Here is a 17,677-nt window from a genome sequence, read left to right as displayed (position 1 = left end):
TATCTCTTCAATGCTGGAATTATACCTAGCCTAGAACTCTTAAAAGTCTAACAATAGAGGATCAGGAAAGAGTATCAGAATGTAAAGGTACAACTGGATTTTTCTCTCCTTTTTCTCCTCTCTCATGATGGGGGCTATGGCAGCAATGATAGACTAAAGGAACTAAAATTCCAAAGGAGAGTAAACTTTCATTCCATATGATGGAATCATCAATGGCTGGAAAGAGTAAAATTATATTTTGTTTAGCTTTTGAGATAGTTCTGAGTTTGTAGCCCAAGATGACCTGGAATTCACTTTGTAGTCAGTCCATCACCTGTACCTGCTGAAGGGTAGCTTTTATCCTAATAGGGACAGGTCCGTACAGTACTTCAAAGACACTGACTGATGAAGCAAACTGGAACTTGTAGTTTGAATCTAACTAGGTTAACCAATGCTAAAACAAATGTATCAATAGCCTTCATTGGTAGTTTGAATGTAATTGGCCCTCATAAGCTTATAGGGAATAGCACTATAAGGAGGTGTGGCTTTGTTCGAGTGAGTATGGCCTTGTTAGAGGAAGTGTGTCCCTGTGGAGGTGGGCTTTGAGGTCTCATATATGCTCAATCCATTCCCAGTGTTTCAGATTACTTCCTGTTGCCAGCAGGTCAAGATGTAGGACTCTTAGTTCCTTCTCCAGCACTAGGCCTGCCTACACACCACTCTGTCACACATATGGACTAAACCTCTCAAGCTGTAAGTCACCCAATTAAATGTTTTTCCTTTATAAGAGTTGCCATGTTAAAAAAAAAAGAAAAGAAGAGTTGCCATGTTTTGTTGATACTCACTGGAGATCTGCCCTTTCCTAAACAGAAAGAGAAGAGGGGTGGATTGAGGGGTGAAAACAGTGTGTGTGGTGGGGTATAGGGACTGAGAAGAGGGAAGGAGGGGAAACTGCAACTGGGATGGAAGATAAATAAACAAATATTATTAAAAAAAAAGAGTTGCCATAGTCATGGGGTCTCTTCTCAGCAGTTGAAACCCTAAGACAAATATGCAAAATTTCCAGGGTAAAAATCTAAAATTATTTGTTATATAAAAAGAATCATAAAAATGCCAAGTTACACACTGGAAAAGACAACAAGACAAACACTGAAATTATTTTTCCCCTAGGACAAAAATTTTAATAAGAATGAAAGAGGTGGGAAAAGGGGGACTAGCATTGTTTATGAGAGATTCAGGTGGCCCAAATGTTGAGATGATCTAATAACCTTCAATCAGCTGTTATAAAAATTCTCAAATAAACAACATCAAATGTGAACCCATTCAAAAAATGCCAAAATAAGATGAATACAGTGGCACACGTTTATAATCCCAATAATTGGAAGGTGGGGGCTGGAGAATTAGAAGTTCAAATTCAGTCTGGATTATATGAGATCATTTCTCAAATGAAAGCTAAAATAATAAATACCAGTAAAAAGTCCACAAAAATATAAACAAGGCTTGGGGAGATGGCTCAGAGGTTAAGAGCACTGGCTACTCTTCCAGAGGTCCTGAGTTCAATTCCCAGCAACCACATGGTGGCTCACAACCATCTGTAATGAGATCTGGTGCCCTCTTCCTGACTGTAGGCATCCAAGCAGACAGAATACTGTATACATAATAAATAAATAAATAAATCTTTAAGAAAAATATAAACAAATTGAAACGTCAGTAAAGGATATTGAAATAACCAAAATTAAAATGGAAGACAAAATAGACTTAAAGATAAATAAATCATTCAATCTAAATGACAGGAAAATGGAATAAAGAATAAACATCAGGAATATATGGGATAACAAAGGATCTAACATTTCTGTTCAGATACAATACAAAGAAACAAAGTATAACACCAAAAAATTTGAAAGAAAAACAAATTAAAATTTGCTGAAAAGTGGAGAGAATACCAAACAAAATAACTCAAACTGAGACACAAAAACTACAGAAACTAAAGACCAAGAACTGAAGAAACAATTCAACTTCACTCTTGATAATAGAACTAGAAAACCAGTAAGAACACAGAAAATTTAATTTTTCATGTACCCAAGGCAAGTATCAAACTTTCTATGTAGCTAAGGCTGACCTTGGGTCTCCACCTCCCATGAGCTATAAATGTGCATTGCCACATCCAGCAGTAGTTTCTTTTAAAAGCTAAATAAACATTTATCACATAGCCCAGCAATTCTACTTCTATGAATTTACCCAAGAGAAATAAATATAGCTATGTCCATACAAAGGCATGATGGAGGTAGGTCTTGTATTTATCTGTTGCTTTCATTGGTTAATTAATAAAGAAAAGTGCTTGGTCCTGATAGGGCAGCAAATTAGGTAGGCAGAGTAAACAGAAAAGAATGCTGGGAGAAAGAAGCCGAGTCACTGAGTCTCCATGATTCTCCCACTCCAGATAGATGCAGGTTAAGATCTTTCCTGGTAAGCCAGCTCGTGGTGTTAGACAGAATATTAGAAATGGGTTAGATCAATATGTAAGAGCTAGCCAATAAGAGCTTATAACTAATGGGCCAGGCAGTGATTAAAAGAATACAGTTTCCGTGTAATTATTCGGGGCATAAGCTAGCCATGTGGGCGGCTGGGTGCCAGGGACGAAGCCCCGCCGCTCCTATTACTACAAAGGCATGTACCTGAATGTTCATGACATCATTATTCATGAGAACAAAAAACTCAACATTCCAAATATTTATCTATGGCAAATACATAACCATATATATTATATCTATATAACAGAAATTATTTCCCATTTTATTATAAACTACTAATACATGGTAACAATCATTGATAAACTTCAAATTAGTATGTTACATAACAGAACTATACAGAAAAGTCCATATATTATATGTTGTTACTTATGACATTTTCACAAATCTACAGAAGCATATAATGAGTGCAACTATGGCAAGGCTAGTTGACAATAACAGGCTAAAGAATTTTATTAAGTGATGGAAATGATCTCAAATTGGATTTTAGATCGTGCAACTTAGTAAATTTGTTTTAAAAAGTATTAAACTATACATTTAAATGTAAATTTTGTGGCAAATTATACTTTGAAAGTTGTAATTTTAAGACGTCTACAAATAAAACTATATAGTATGTAAAATTCTGAGATTGGTTTTTCTTTTCATTCAACATTAATAGTGTTGAGATCCATTCAAGTTGTCAAGTTGTTTCATATAGTAATAATTACTTTTATCCTGTATGGATGAACCATAGCTTACTCATTCACCTATTAGTATTTAGGAGTCTCTAGTTTATGTTTATTACAAATAAAGCTGCTATAGACATCCCTTCATGGTTTTTATGTATATCTGTGCACATGTAAAAAGTATTTTTTTTTTGTTGTGAAAGGGTTTCACTATGCATTCCTGGCTGACCCAGAATTGGCTACAGAGACCAAGCACAGATGTACTTGCCTCTGCTTCTCAAATGCTAGGATTAAAAATATTTACCTTTAATGTTCATTTTATTTTATATGTGCTGGTGTTTTGCCTGCATATTATGTGCAGGTATCACATGTGTGCCTGGCACACTGTGGAGGTTTAGATTAGGACATAGATTTCCTGGACCTGGAGTTAAGAGTTGGTTTTGAGCTGCCACGAGGGTGAGGGAAATTGAACCCAGGTCCTCCGGAAGAGCAATTAGTGTATTTAACCACAGAGTCATCTCTCCAGCTCACAGATGTTCTTAGGACAATGAAAGTTTGGCATTAGACTAGAATGGATCAATATTCAGTCTATATAAAGAGCTAACACTTGAGCAGGTTCTTTATTACATATCAGCTAGCCATCAGGGAACTACATACTAAAGCTACAATAAGGCTTCAAAAGAAGAAAATATTCATTAGTAAGAGAATAATAAATTGTGTTACCTTTATACAATGAAATACAAGCAATAAAACAGGGTATCATAGATGAATCTCAAAAACATTGCAGTAGCTCCTCCTTACCCACAAAGGAGATATTCGAAATCCATAGCAGATGCCTAATACTGTGTATAGTATTGAATACAGTCATGTTCTACATAATGAAGTTATAATACAGTCAACAATAAACCACAATGATATAGTGGTATTCCCATAAGATTGGGTGACATCATGATTATTTCAGTTTGAGTAAGTACATACTATAATATTTTCACAACAAAATTATCTAGCAACTCATTTCTTAGAACATATCCCAATTTTTAGACAATATATATTTATATATACACATACATACATACATATATACATATGAGTTTAATCTAGAAATTAGGCATAGAAAAATATTAACAACAACAAATATAACAATATAGTGTAATAGTGCTGGGTGTGCTGGCATATGGCTTTAATCCCACCACTCAGGAGACAGAGGCAGGTATATTTCTGAGTTAGAGGCCAGACTGATCTATAGAGAGAGTTCAAGGATAGCCAGCGCTACATAGAGAAACCCTGTCCTAAAAACAATTAACAAAAACAAAAAATGGCCAAAGTAGTGTAATAAAAGTTTTGTGAATATGACCTTTCTAAATAACTTTTGTAGATCTTAGCTATTTCAGCATGTGATTTCACTGTCATAAATTCAAGAACTTTCGCCTTTCTACTTAAAGGAAGAATTTTACAGCTTCCCTTTGGCATATTTAAATTGCTAGTATCACTACTCTTAAACGTCGAGCCATTAAGTAATATGAGGGTTACTTAAATATAAGCATAGCAATACCTTGACAATTATTCTGATAACAGGGACAGCTTAGCACTCAGTGAATACGGTGGCTAGTGTATATAATGTGGATAACCTCTATTTAACATGGATATCCTGTATAAAGTGCTGATTCACATGCTGGGCAGTACAATGCTCATCAAATCATTCAAAACAGTATTCAATTTAAAACATAAATTGTTTATTTCTGAAATTTTATATTTAGAATTTTTCAGGTTGTGGTTCTAGTGGTTAACTGATGTGCAAAGAGAATCTGAAGATAAGGGAAATAACCTAAATCAATCCAGACACAAAAATATATATGGTATAATTTCATTCATATAAGTGTATTAACAGGAAACACTATAGTCTACAGTGAAATAAGTTAGAAAAATGATTTACCCTGCTTGCAAGGAACTGACTGGAAAGATATGGAAGTACTTTTCACATATGCACTTGTCAGAACTAAGAAAAAGCTACCCAGGAATTAACTCTCATTGTAAAATCTGAATTTAGATAGTGTACTAGTTTGCTGCTGTGTGTGTCGGGGAGAGACTGACCAAACTAACTCCGAAAAGGAAAGGGTTTATTTGGCTTATACGTCTACATTACAGTCCATCATTGAGGAAAGTCAGGGCTAGAACTCAAGGGAGAGACCATGAAAGAACTTTGCTTTTTAGTTTGCTCAACCTGTTTTCTTATAAAAACTAATTGCCCAGGAGTGACACACACAGTGGGTTAAACTTAAATCAAGAAAATGCCCTAATAGACATGACAAAAGGACAATCTGACAGAGATAAGCAACTGAGGTTTCCTCTTCCCAGGTGACTCTAGCTTGTATCAAGTTGACAAAAACCATCAGAGAGGGAAATTTTAGTCTTAAAAAAAACTCCACATGCTAGCTTAGCTTACTTTTAATTTCACAGGCTTTTATTCATTATTTCATTCACACTAAAATTTCTTTAGGGGACTGACACCAGCACTGATTCTATAAATAAAAGGAACACATAATTGCAAGGTCTGCAATCTCAAGTTCAAAAGGAGGGATTAACAGAAGGAAACTAATTACCAATATCCAGGATAACAGGGTTATAACAGAAAGCATGGCTCTAAATTTCCTTAGCAGCATAGAGGGCTAACATGTTAGTCCTCCTCCCACTCATTCTGACATAATACCTCTGCAAAATAACTGAAAAAGAAAGATTATTTCAGACCATTCAGTCAATCATAGTGAGGAAGGTGTGGTGGAGCAGAAGAATTCTGTGGCACAATCTCAAACAAACAAACACCAAAAAAGATAAAAAGAAAAACAAAGAAGTAGCTGGCAAAATAGCTCAATAGATTTAAAAAAGTACCTGCTGCATACTCAAGTTTGATACCCGGAATACCAATAAAAAAGACTAATGATGGTTCTCATCTATAATCCCTGCCCTAACCTGCCTATGGAAAGATGGGAGACTAAGACAAGAGAATTGGCCAAAAGCTCATACACGAAGTGCAGTGGCAGAATAACAAGAGAGACTCTGCTCAAAACCAAGGTGGAAGGAGAGAACTCCTGAAAAGTTCTTTACTGGCCTCTACACATGTGCCAAGGCACAAGCATGAATGCACGAACACACACACACACACACACACACACACACACACACACACACACACACTTTAAAAACCAAAAAGAAACTTGACAAAATGATAAAAATGAAGTATAAGTTTGATAATCATTTGAAGCCTATGATTTTGCCCAAGTCACACTACCTAAGTATACAGTATATAAATGATTTGCAAGGAAACAGAAATATAACCATGATATTGATTTATGAAGAAGTTAATTATAAGCTATCTATGATAACTTATAAACCTAACCAGGAAAACTTTGCTGGAGGCTGAACACTTAGTTGGAGCTAGCAGAATGAAGAACCATCAGATTTGAGTACAAATAGATCCAAAGGTACCAAGGCCTGAGGGCATTTACATCACATAGTGCTTGTGTCCTTGGGACAGGGATCAATGTTTCTTGATTGGAATGTTAACTTCTTAAATATAAGAAAAGTAAAATTCATAAATATTTGATTTTTTCTGCCGTTTTCTTTATTTGGTCTAATTCTACTGCTTTTTGTTTAAAACACAGCCATTATATTTTGTTGGAAGCCTTGCTTAAATTCTCCCTTCCACTCTCAACCTTTTGTCTTTAATATTTACCCTCACAGTGATCTGATTATCTGACCATGTCTTCCAGTGTACTTTAAATTCCTGGAAGGTAAAGAGTATGTCAAACCTTACCTTTGTGTCTTTTAACTAGCCTTAGACTTGATAGCCAGGTGGATCTTTGTGTAGGGGGGAATGTGCATGTGTGTGTAGATACTTAAGAGGTCAGTGTCAGATGCCTTTCTCAACAACTCTTGTTGATCTTTTTCTTTCAGATTAGAGCCCTTACCACGGATGATAGAAGAAAGCACCGGAGTCCTCGTAGTTGGAGTTATAGGCAGTTGCACATTGTCTGACATGGATGCTGAAACCAAACTCAGCTCCTTTCAAAGAGCAGCAAGAGTTCTTAACTGCTGGGCCATGTCCCAATTGCCCTCCACTGTCTACAGTATTTTTTGATAGAGTCTATTACTGAAAATGGAGCTTACAGATTCACTTAGGTTGGTTGGCCAATGAGCTCCAGGTGTCTGCCTATCTCCCTCCTCCTCTTCCCACCTCACTGCTGGAGTTACAGATGCACACCACCACAACAGGCTTTGAGTATTGGGAACCCAAATTCAGGCTTCAGGATTATGTGGCATTTAACAACCGAGTCATCTCCCTAGGCCTCAGTGAGTGTTTTTAATCAAACTTGGGTGATATCATTTGAACAAGGTCAAAGAACTACTTACATGGCAAAAGAAGAACTAGAGCTCAGACTCTTAATTCTTCATATGTAAGTAAGCTTTCAGTTATATCATATACTAAGAAATCATTTAAACTGGGCAGTGGTGGCACACACCTTTAATCCCAGCACTCAGGAGGCAGAGACGGGCAGATCTCTGTGAGTTCGAGGCCAGCCTGGTCTACAGGAGCTAGTTCCAGGACAGGCTCCAAAGCTACTGAGAAATCCTGTCTCGAAAAACCAATAAAAAAAGAAAAAGGAAATAATTTAAAATGAGTGTGGCGGCACATGCCTTTAATCCCAGAACTCTGGAGGCAGAGGCATGTTGATCTCTGTGAGTTGGAAGCTACCCTAAATCTACATAGAGTTCCAAGCCACTTAGGGACACACCATGAGACCCCATCTCTTAAAAAAAAAGTCACATAAACCTAGTACAAATCTAGTAAATGTATTCTAGAAGTAGATACTGAATTGATCTCTGAGGGCTAGAATATATGAATGTTCTAAATAAATCAATGAAGTGATTGGCAGAATGCATTAAAAACATGTCCTATTTTATATACTATATACAAAAAACTTACTTTGAGTCAAAAAATGAAGGAATAAAATGCAAACATTATTCAAAAGAAATCAAAGTGGTGCTGGGTGGTGGCACAAGCCTTTAATCCTAGCCCTTGGGAGGAAGAGGCAGGAGGATCTCTGTGAATTTGAGTTCAGCCTGGTCTATAGAGTGAGTTCCAGAACAGCCAGGGCTACACAGTTACCCTGTCTCAAAAAAACAAGAGAGAGACAGAGACAGAGAAAGACACAGGAAGACAGAGAGAGAGGGGGGGGGGGAGGGAGAGGGGGCGGGCGCATATTTACATATACCTGCAAAGAATAATAAGAAACTGAACTTTTGTTTCTAATTAACATCATTACTGTCAAAGAAACCAAACACTTGTGTATAAATCTAACAATAATTTATGAGATTTTATGCTGAAAACTACAAAACAATAAAGAAAATCTAAACAAATGGAGAAACGTACCATATTTAAGACTCAATATTAAAGATTTTGATTCTGTTTAAATTTATTAAATTTTAGTTCCAACAAAAGCATTCTAACAGGAGTTCTGTAGATTTATAAATAAGCTGTTTATAAAATTTATTAAGAATAAGAACTAAAACAGTCATAAAAAGAATCAGAAGAATCAGCTGATTGTGAGTGGCACAAAGTTTAACTCAGCATTCAGGAGGCAGAGGCAGGTGGATCTCTTATCGATTAAAGGCCAGCCTGGTTTACACAGCTAGTTCCAGGATAGCAAGGACCACATAGTTTCAAAGAACAAACTATAACAAAAATGAATGGGCTAGTTCTGGGACAGGCACCAAAGCTACAGAGAAACCCTGTCTCGAAAAACCAAAGAAAAAAAAATAAAATGAATGGGAAGAATCACATTAACTAAGTTTATGACAGCTACCATAATCAATATAGGGGTACTAGCGAAGTGATAAAAAAAACATAGACCAGTGGACCACAAATGAAAATACAGAGACTGACCTACATAAACAGAGGGCACTCATTTTCCACAAAGAGAAAAATAGCAATTCAAAGACATCTACATGTACAAAATAGACTTTCACCTAAACCTAACATTGCATAGAACACAAGATAGATATTTATAAATGGAAAGCTAAAATTTCAGAATACAGTACAGAATCCTCACAACTAGAGTTTAAAAGGTGTCTAACATTTGAGTGCAAAACAAAGCCTTTTTAAAGTGATAAATGACAAACTGGACTTTGTTAAAATTAGAAATCTTAGCCAAGTGTGGGAAAGTGTGATTATAACTCCAGACTAGGAGGGAGAGGCAGGATTATGACTATGAGATCAACCTAGGATGTATAACAAGATACTGTTTCACCCCCATCCCTACCACTAAATTAAGATTTTGTTTAATAGACATTGTTAAATCAATGAAAAACGATGCTACCAACAAGAGGAGAGGTGGAGTAACTCAAAACATTGTAGTAATTTGGATTTTTAAACTGGATTTTGAATACAGAGCTTCCACATACATGATAGGTATTTTTTAATATTACTTTTATTTAAATACATTTTTTTCATTTATTTTACATACCAACTAATTTCTCTTCCCTCCTGTCCTCCCATTCCCTTACCTTTCCCTTTTACCCCATCTACTCCTCCTCCATCTCTATTCATAAATGGACAGACTTCCCATGGGCTTGCACAAAGCATGGCCCATCAAGCTGAGGCAAGACTGAGCTCCTCCCCTTCCGTGGAAGCGGGGCCAGGTAGTCCAGCATGGGGGAACAGGTTAACAAAAGCCAGTTAAGCACCAAGGAGAGATCCTGATTTTACTGTTAAAAGCCTAAGAGACCAATTACATTGGTCTCACACCATGCAGTGGGCCTAAGTGGGTCCCATTTAGGCTCCCTGAATGTTAGTCTCAGTCCATGAGCTCCGTTCAGTTGTCTGTTGGTTCCCCCATCATGAACCCCCTGGCTGGTACAATCCCTCCTCCCTTTCTTCCACAAGACGCAGAGCTCAGAGTAGTGCTTATCTGTGGCTATCTGTTTCTAATTAGTTACTGTATAGAGTATCTATGATAACACTCAGGGAAGTCACCAATCTGCTTACAGTAGATGGCCAGTTAGGCACCCTCTCTCTATAATTGCTAGGAGTCTTAGTTGATCTTTGGGGGATCCTGAGTTTTCTCCTGGCACCAGGTCTCTCCCTAACCCTGAAATGCCCCCTATCAAGATGTCTCTTTTGTTACTCTCCCCCTCCATCTTGCCTCCAACCCAACTCCCACACCAGCTTGCCCAACCCACTCCCTTTAGTTCTCATCCCTCCATCCTCCACCCTACCCCACCCTGGCCCCCAGTTTACCCAAGAGATCTTTTCTACTTCTCCTTCCCAGGGAAATTCATACATCCCTCTTTGGGCCCTCCTTGTTATCTAGCATCCATGATAGACAAGTATTTTGTCACTGAGCTACTTCCCTAGCAAACCCCAAAACTCAATGGAAAAAGAATAAGTAACTCCCATTTTAAAATAGGCAAAATATTTGAACAAGTATTTCTAATATATTTGAGTAAAATTCCCTGGTGACAAAAGTAACAAATTTAAAATTAGCCCAATTTTTTATAAACTGGAAAGATTGGAGTAACACTCTTTATAGCTCTCTACATCCTGAGGCAGAAGTTGGCCCAAGTGATTAGTTTTTTTCAAAATCACTTGGGAGGCAGAGGCAGGAGGTTCTCTGTGAGTTCAGGGCCAGCCTGGTCTACATAGTGAGTTCCAGGATAGCCAGAGATACACAGAGAAACCCTGTCTTGAAATACTTAAGAAAGTGCTCAACATCCTTAGTCATCAGAGAAATGCAAATCAAAACAACTCTGAGATTCCATCTTACACCTGTAAGAATGGCCAAGATCAAAAACACTGATGACAACTTATGCTGGAGAGGTTGTGGAGAAAAGGGAACACTTGTGCATTGCTGGTGGGAATGCAAGCTGGTACAGCCTCTTTGGATGTCAGTGTGGCAATTTCTCAGAAAATTAGAAAACAACCTTCCTCAAGACCCAGTAATACCACTTTTGGGTATATATCCAAAGGATGCTCAATCGTGCCACAAGGACATGTACTCAACTATGTTCATAGCAGGATTGTTTGTCATAGCCAGAACCTGGAAACAACCTAAATGCCCCCCCGACCAAAGAATGGATAAGGAAAATGTGATACATTTACACAGTGGAGTACGCCACAGCAGAAAAAAAACTAACGACATCTTGAATGCTGGTATTAAAGGCATGTGCTATCATATTCATATAAGAGGTAAGTTTCATGTGAAACAAGTAGGATACAGATGTTTACTATATCTATTTATATTTTAAAGCTAGCCAAATAAACATTAAAAAAGATAGCCCAAATATTACATAATGGACAAGAATTCCAGCACTAATTTTAATACTTGGAAGGCAGAGGCACGTGAATCTCTGTGACTCTGAGGCCAGGTTGGTCTATATAATGAGGTCTAGGAAAGTCAGAGTTACATAGTGAGACCCTGTTTCAACCATGCCCACACACACAAAAAACAAGTGCTGGAGAGAAGGCTCTTGCAGAGGACCTGGATTCAGTTCCCAGCATCCACAGGGAAAGTTCGCAACCACCTATAACTCCAGTTCCAGGGGACTCAATGCCCTCTTCTGGCGTGTGTGTGTGTTTGTGTGTGTGTGTGTGTGTGTGTATGTATGTACATGTGTATGTATTCAGTTTAGCTGTTAATTGAATAAAAAGCAGCAATTCTCCTCCATACATTTTTGAGGAATAAAATGTAGAACACTTCAAGTGTCCTATACTCTGCAAATAGCAATTTAGTTGTATGCCTGCAAACAATACATATGTAAATTGGTTACAGGATAAGGAGGTATGACATTTAGGTGCCATAATGAGTAGAAAAAAAAACAAAATTTAATGGAAGTTTGAAGATGGATTAAGGGATGATATCCAACAGAGTAGAATGAATCTGAGGCAGTATGTAGTGGGAGGTCCTTTGCTGACACAATATTTGGAAGGCACTGTCCCAGATAAGATTGACAGGGCAACAAAAGAACGGTGTTTCAGCTGTGAGCAAAGGTTCAAGGTATGTGAATATGAAAATGACAGTTAAGGGGGCTGGAGAGATGGCTCAGTGGTTAAGTGTACTGACTGCTCTTCTGAAGGTCCTGAGTTCAATTCCCAGCAACCACATGGTGGCTCACAACCATCTGTAATGAGACCTGGTGCCCTCTTCTGGCCTGCAGGCATGGAGGCTGAACACTGTGTATATAATAAATAAATAAATATCTTAAAAAAAAGGAAAGAAAATGACAGTTAAATTACTGGTAATGCATAATGCACAGGAGGGGAGACAGCAAGAAAACAGCTCAGAGGTAACACCTGAAACGGACTACTTGAGAGTTATTTCACCTAGTTCTCCTGAAATCTGAAGAAGAAAAGAAGTATTTGCATTTGAAGATATTACAAAACTGAACTAACAGACAATAAAAAATGAACATTTATGTTCCTTTTTCCATATAGTGAATTATAGCCACTGCTTGGTGAATTAACAGGTGGAGAAAATTCTCCAGGAGAGATACATCTTCTTTGCCCTTGGTGCTATTCAGACTGAGCCACCATACTACACAGAAACCATAGGGGGAAAGTAAAATTCTGTTGCATATTCTAATGATAAAATATTATAGGGAGATATTTGAGTGGGTATGCAAAATTTTAAAATTTCATCCTCAATATGCTTCTCAAAATTGAAGAGGTTTCCTGTAAAAATGCTTTTTAATGTAACACTTGAGAAATTATAGAATAGGTCTCAGGTTTAATCTCTAGCATTAAAAAGATAAAGTTATAAATGGCTTACTTTTGGGGGAGGTACTCAAGTTAATACACTCGATAAATGCTTTACCTAGAATTTCCTGTATAGAAAACACAGTTCAATGAATGTTAGTTAATTCTGAGCTATTTTCATAGCTTCTTGTATAAAATATGGCAATACACTCAATTTTTATGAACATGATTCTTCCATGTTGAGAACACAAATAAAACCACCAAAACTTGCCATTTGATTCAACCTCTGAATGTTACACAGATCTCTCATACATTCATATTTACTATGGAAGAGTTTTAAATTTTTTTTACACATTTTGAAGATAAAACTACCAAGAACACCATAGATTATTTACTCTTGCTTTAATTAATCAAATGTTTCTGAAAAGAAACAATTCTATTAAGCATAATAATGTAATGAGTGTACTAAACATTGTTCAGTCTTTTATCTTTAATATACAATAATCCTAGATATTATTTGTTTTACAAATAAGAGACACAAATAAATTAAATTCATTCAAGGTTGCACAGCTAACAGTGAAAAAAAGCAGGATCCAAACATGGGTTTCTGCCATTCTATTCCATCATTCAAATTCTAGTTAACTAGCTATTGTGAATTATAGTATAATTCTAACAATCTCATTCCCAGGAATTACTCTAGAAAAATACAAACTTACATGCACACAAATACTTACATGTATTTGTGTACATGATTACTACACATAATCACCAAAACTCAAAAATAATTCATCTGCCCTTCCATGTTGAACAACTAAACAAATTGTGATATATCTATACCATGGTCTATTCTATGCAGCAATACAAAGGAAACAAAATATTAATATAACAATTTTTATGTGAGTTCTCAAAAGCACTACGTTGTGTACAAAACCAAGATTCATAAGATGGCATCCATTTTATATATTAAAACAAAAAAATTATAATGGAATACGAATTAATGGCATCCAGATATTAAAGTAGGAAGATTCTGTGATTAAGCTAGTATAAAAGAATTTTCTGGGGTAAAGGAACCCTTCTGTACTTAGATTGAGGTGGTGGTTACATGAAAGTATACAAGTTAAAATCCATAGGAATTCAATACAACCCTCAGAATTTCCATTTAGCTTTATAATTTTTAAAGACACGTCATCTTTTTGGTTAGTACTAATTGCTGTACTCCTATCTTCTATATACATTTACTAGAATTCTACCTACCACTACAATAGGATTTATTATTAAAATAGATTAGAATGTAGACATTTTAGAAATTATAATATCCTTCCTATGATGGAATTTTTATTGCCCTTGGGGACCCTTTACTTTACTTACCAGGATGGGCCTGTATTGTATTAGACTCAAAATTTACTGTCTTGTTCATAACACAAGGTGCAACCAACCAGTGTTTACTAAACTGGCTCTGGCAATGTGGACGAAGTGACAAACACATGGTCATTAATAAAATCTCTACTAGATAGACTAAATCTAGCTCTAATTTCTAATGAAACAATTACATCTAGATAGGCTAAATCTTGCTCTAATTTCTAATGAAACAGTTACTAAATTGTTAAAGATTTGCTCAGGAACTAAAAGGCATAGAATTTAGAAAGGAAGCAGACAGCACACTGCCAGTGGTACAGAGGTTTTTAAAGCCTAAAATAGGCAGAATCTAAACAACAATTACTCCATGCTCCCTAATCATAAATTTCAATGGGCTAAGTAAAAGATATATAAAGAAAGAGGTATGTACTGACTTTCTAGATATGTGATGTCTTGTAGTAGGCAACTTATTTTAAGGGATCACATGTCTGCTCATATATGTAAATCTTTCAGAGGCCATCATCCTACTCTTAAAATAAAAAAGATTGCCAAGCTGAAGGAAAATCTGGCAGGGAAGTGAAGTTGCAGAACAAATTACCACTCTCATATCCAAAGAGACCAGGAACCTACAGAGATACAGGTTTGGGCACATAAGCCTGTAAGAATTTTGAATCAACAATTCTATGATTAGCCATAGTGTGAAACTCCTGTGTTCCACAGAGTAGTTTCTACCCCTTTAAAAAGCTTTTCCTACAGGAATCTCACCAGACTTTCATGGTGAAGACAAGGGAAAATCTAAGAGAAAGCTCCTGTAGTGGTACTTGGCTGGCTGACTGCAACAGTCCGCCGTGAAACTCACCCAGACCATGCTCTCTAATATTTAATACAGAGGAAAGGGATAAATCCTCAGGGAGGAGAACATTAGTTACCAAATGGGGTGTGGTAAGGGGTAGGAGCAAAGAGAAGGAAGCCCTACACAAGAAGAATGAACAGGTAACCTTGCTAGAAACACACTCAAGACCCAGGTTCACTAGAACCTGACCAATCAGATAATTAGAGAACACCTTCTCCTCAAACAGTCACACCTGACATACCATCTAACTAGTAACAGTGGGATACAATTAGAAAAACTATAAAAACCTACTTTTGGAAAGCATCACAATGACAACCCAAATCAAGTACTGTAAAAATGAAGTTATCATGGTGGTTAGAAAGATGGCTCAGCAGTTAAGAGCACTGGCTGCTCTTACAAAGGACCCAGGTTCAGTTCCCAGGAACCACATGGTGGTTCACAAACATGTTCAACTCCAGTTTGAGGGAAATCCAACCTCTACAAGCACCAAGCACATAAGATAGCACACACACTTTTAGGCAAAACACTCATCCACATAAAGTAAACACTAAAAATAATATCACTAGAGGAATAGGAACTCTCTGGTGTCCTTACCCTGCCTTCCACCTACACAACCCAGGCCAACAAAAAACACGGAACAGGCCAACTCCTCACTAAAGACCTAGAAAAAGAATCAGAGCTTTCCAACTACTAAAAATTTATCAGAATCTCTTGCCCATGTGTAGTTTTCAGGATGTTCAAAAGGTAAGAAAATACCCCAAGTTACAAAGGAGTCACTGGCTCCAAACATAGTAATACAGATGTTGGGACTATAAAAAACTGAAACATAAAATAATTATGATTTGTTAAAACGTCTAATGAATAAAGTAGATAATATGGAAGCCCAGATAGACAACTTCAGCAAAGAAATAGAACCTACGAGAAAAAGTATATTTACTAGAAATACTAAAGTTTAAACAACAACCCAGTGGGCTCAACAGTAGATTTGATGCAGCCAAGAAAATTATCAATGATCTCGAAGGTCATGTTTATTGATCAGGCCATTAAAAATTAAAACAAAAGAGGACAAAGGAGAAAAAAAGAACTAGCACACAAGGGCTGGAGTAATGACTCAGTGGTTCAAAGACCACAAAAATTAAACAAAAGGGTAAAAAGGAAGAAAAAAACCAGCATGAAGGGGTTGGAGTGATGGCTCAGTGGTTTAACCCATTTGCTGCTCTTGCAAAGGACAGAGAACCAACATGCTGGCTCACAACCATCTGTAATTCCAATTCCAGGGGACCTGACACCCTCTTCTGGCCTTCACAGATACTGCAGACATGTGGTGCAGACATACATGCAGGCAAAAATAAACATAAAAAAGAAAAACAGCATACAATATTCAAGAACTGTGAGCCACCAACAGTACAACAAACTTGGAATTGGAATCCTAGACAAACAAAAAAAGCAAAATACATAGACTTATTTTAAAAAATAATGGCTGAAAGCCAGGCGCAGTGGTGGCACACACCTTTAATCCCAGCACTGGGCGCAGGGGTAGAGGCAGGCTGATCTCTGTGAGTTCAAGGCCAGCATGGTCTACAGCGTGAGTTTCAGGACAGGCTCCAAATTTACAGAGAAACCCTGTCTCGAAAAATAAAAAAAAAATGGCTGAGAAATTACATACATAAAGCACAGAAAAATTGCTTTCTACACAAAAAGACATAATTATAAAACAAAACCAAAATTCTACAGCTAGTGTTATTATTGATGAGAGATGGGGACAAGTTAAGTGTTCCCTTTTCACTACAATTCTTTGGAGAAGAAAAATGTCAGAATACTAATATTACTTATTTCAATACTCACTACAAAACTATAGTACTCAAGAAAGTGTGTTAACATAGTGTATCATGGCTGGGGATGAGGCTCAGCAGTAGAGCACTTGCCCAGCATACTTTAGGTAATGATATCTGCCCTCAGCACTGCAAAAAAAGGTAGTATAATTAATGGAAAAATGGTTAAGACACACAGATTCGTGGAGCACAGCATTTCAGGAACAGATGCACAGATGCAAAGGCAATTTAATAAATAAATGGTGTAATAAAATATCACATATGTGGGAAAATGAACTTCAACACATATTTCACTTTCATGGCTTACTGGAATACAAATTGGTAGAACCACTTTAGAGGACAGTTGGTCCACTTCTGTCAGAGAAAGATCAGCAATTCCATTTCCATGTATTTATCCAAAAGGAACTGAAAACTTATACTCACACAAAAGACCTATAAGCTAATATTTGCCACACCTGTTGTCCTCTAGTTTACACACATGCAATTCAAAACTAGAGGTATAGTTCAGTATGTATCTTGTACAAGGAAAGCCCCAGACAGACTCAATACCCAGCACCACAAGAAAAAGCCAGAAGTATACCAAGAAGCATTTCTAGGGGAAAAATTTTACCAGAGTCACCATATGCACCATATTTGTTTGTCTGTTTTTTTTAAAGGACACATGTTTGTTTGTTTTAAGACAAGGTCTCATATAGTCCAAGCTGTTCTTGAACTTG

Source organism: Microtus oregoni, unplaced genomic scaffold (genome assembly GCF_018167655.1).
Source record: "Microtus oregoni isolate MIOR12 unplaced genomic scaffold, Mior012 000112F_ref0000385, whole genome shotgun sequence".
NCBI classification, from domain to species: domain Eukaryota; kingdom Metazoa; phylum Chordata; class Mammalia; order Rodentia; family Cricetidae; genus Microtus; species Microtus oregoni.
Note: the sequence above shows the minus strand (reverse complement) of the source record.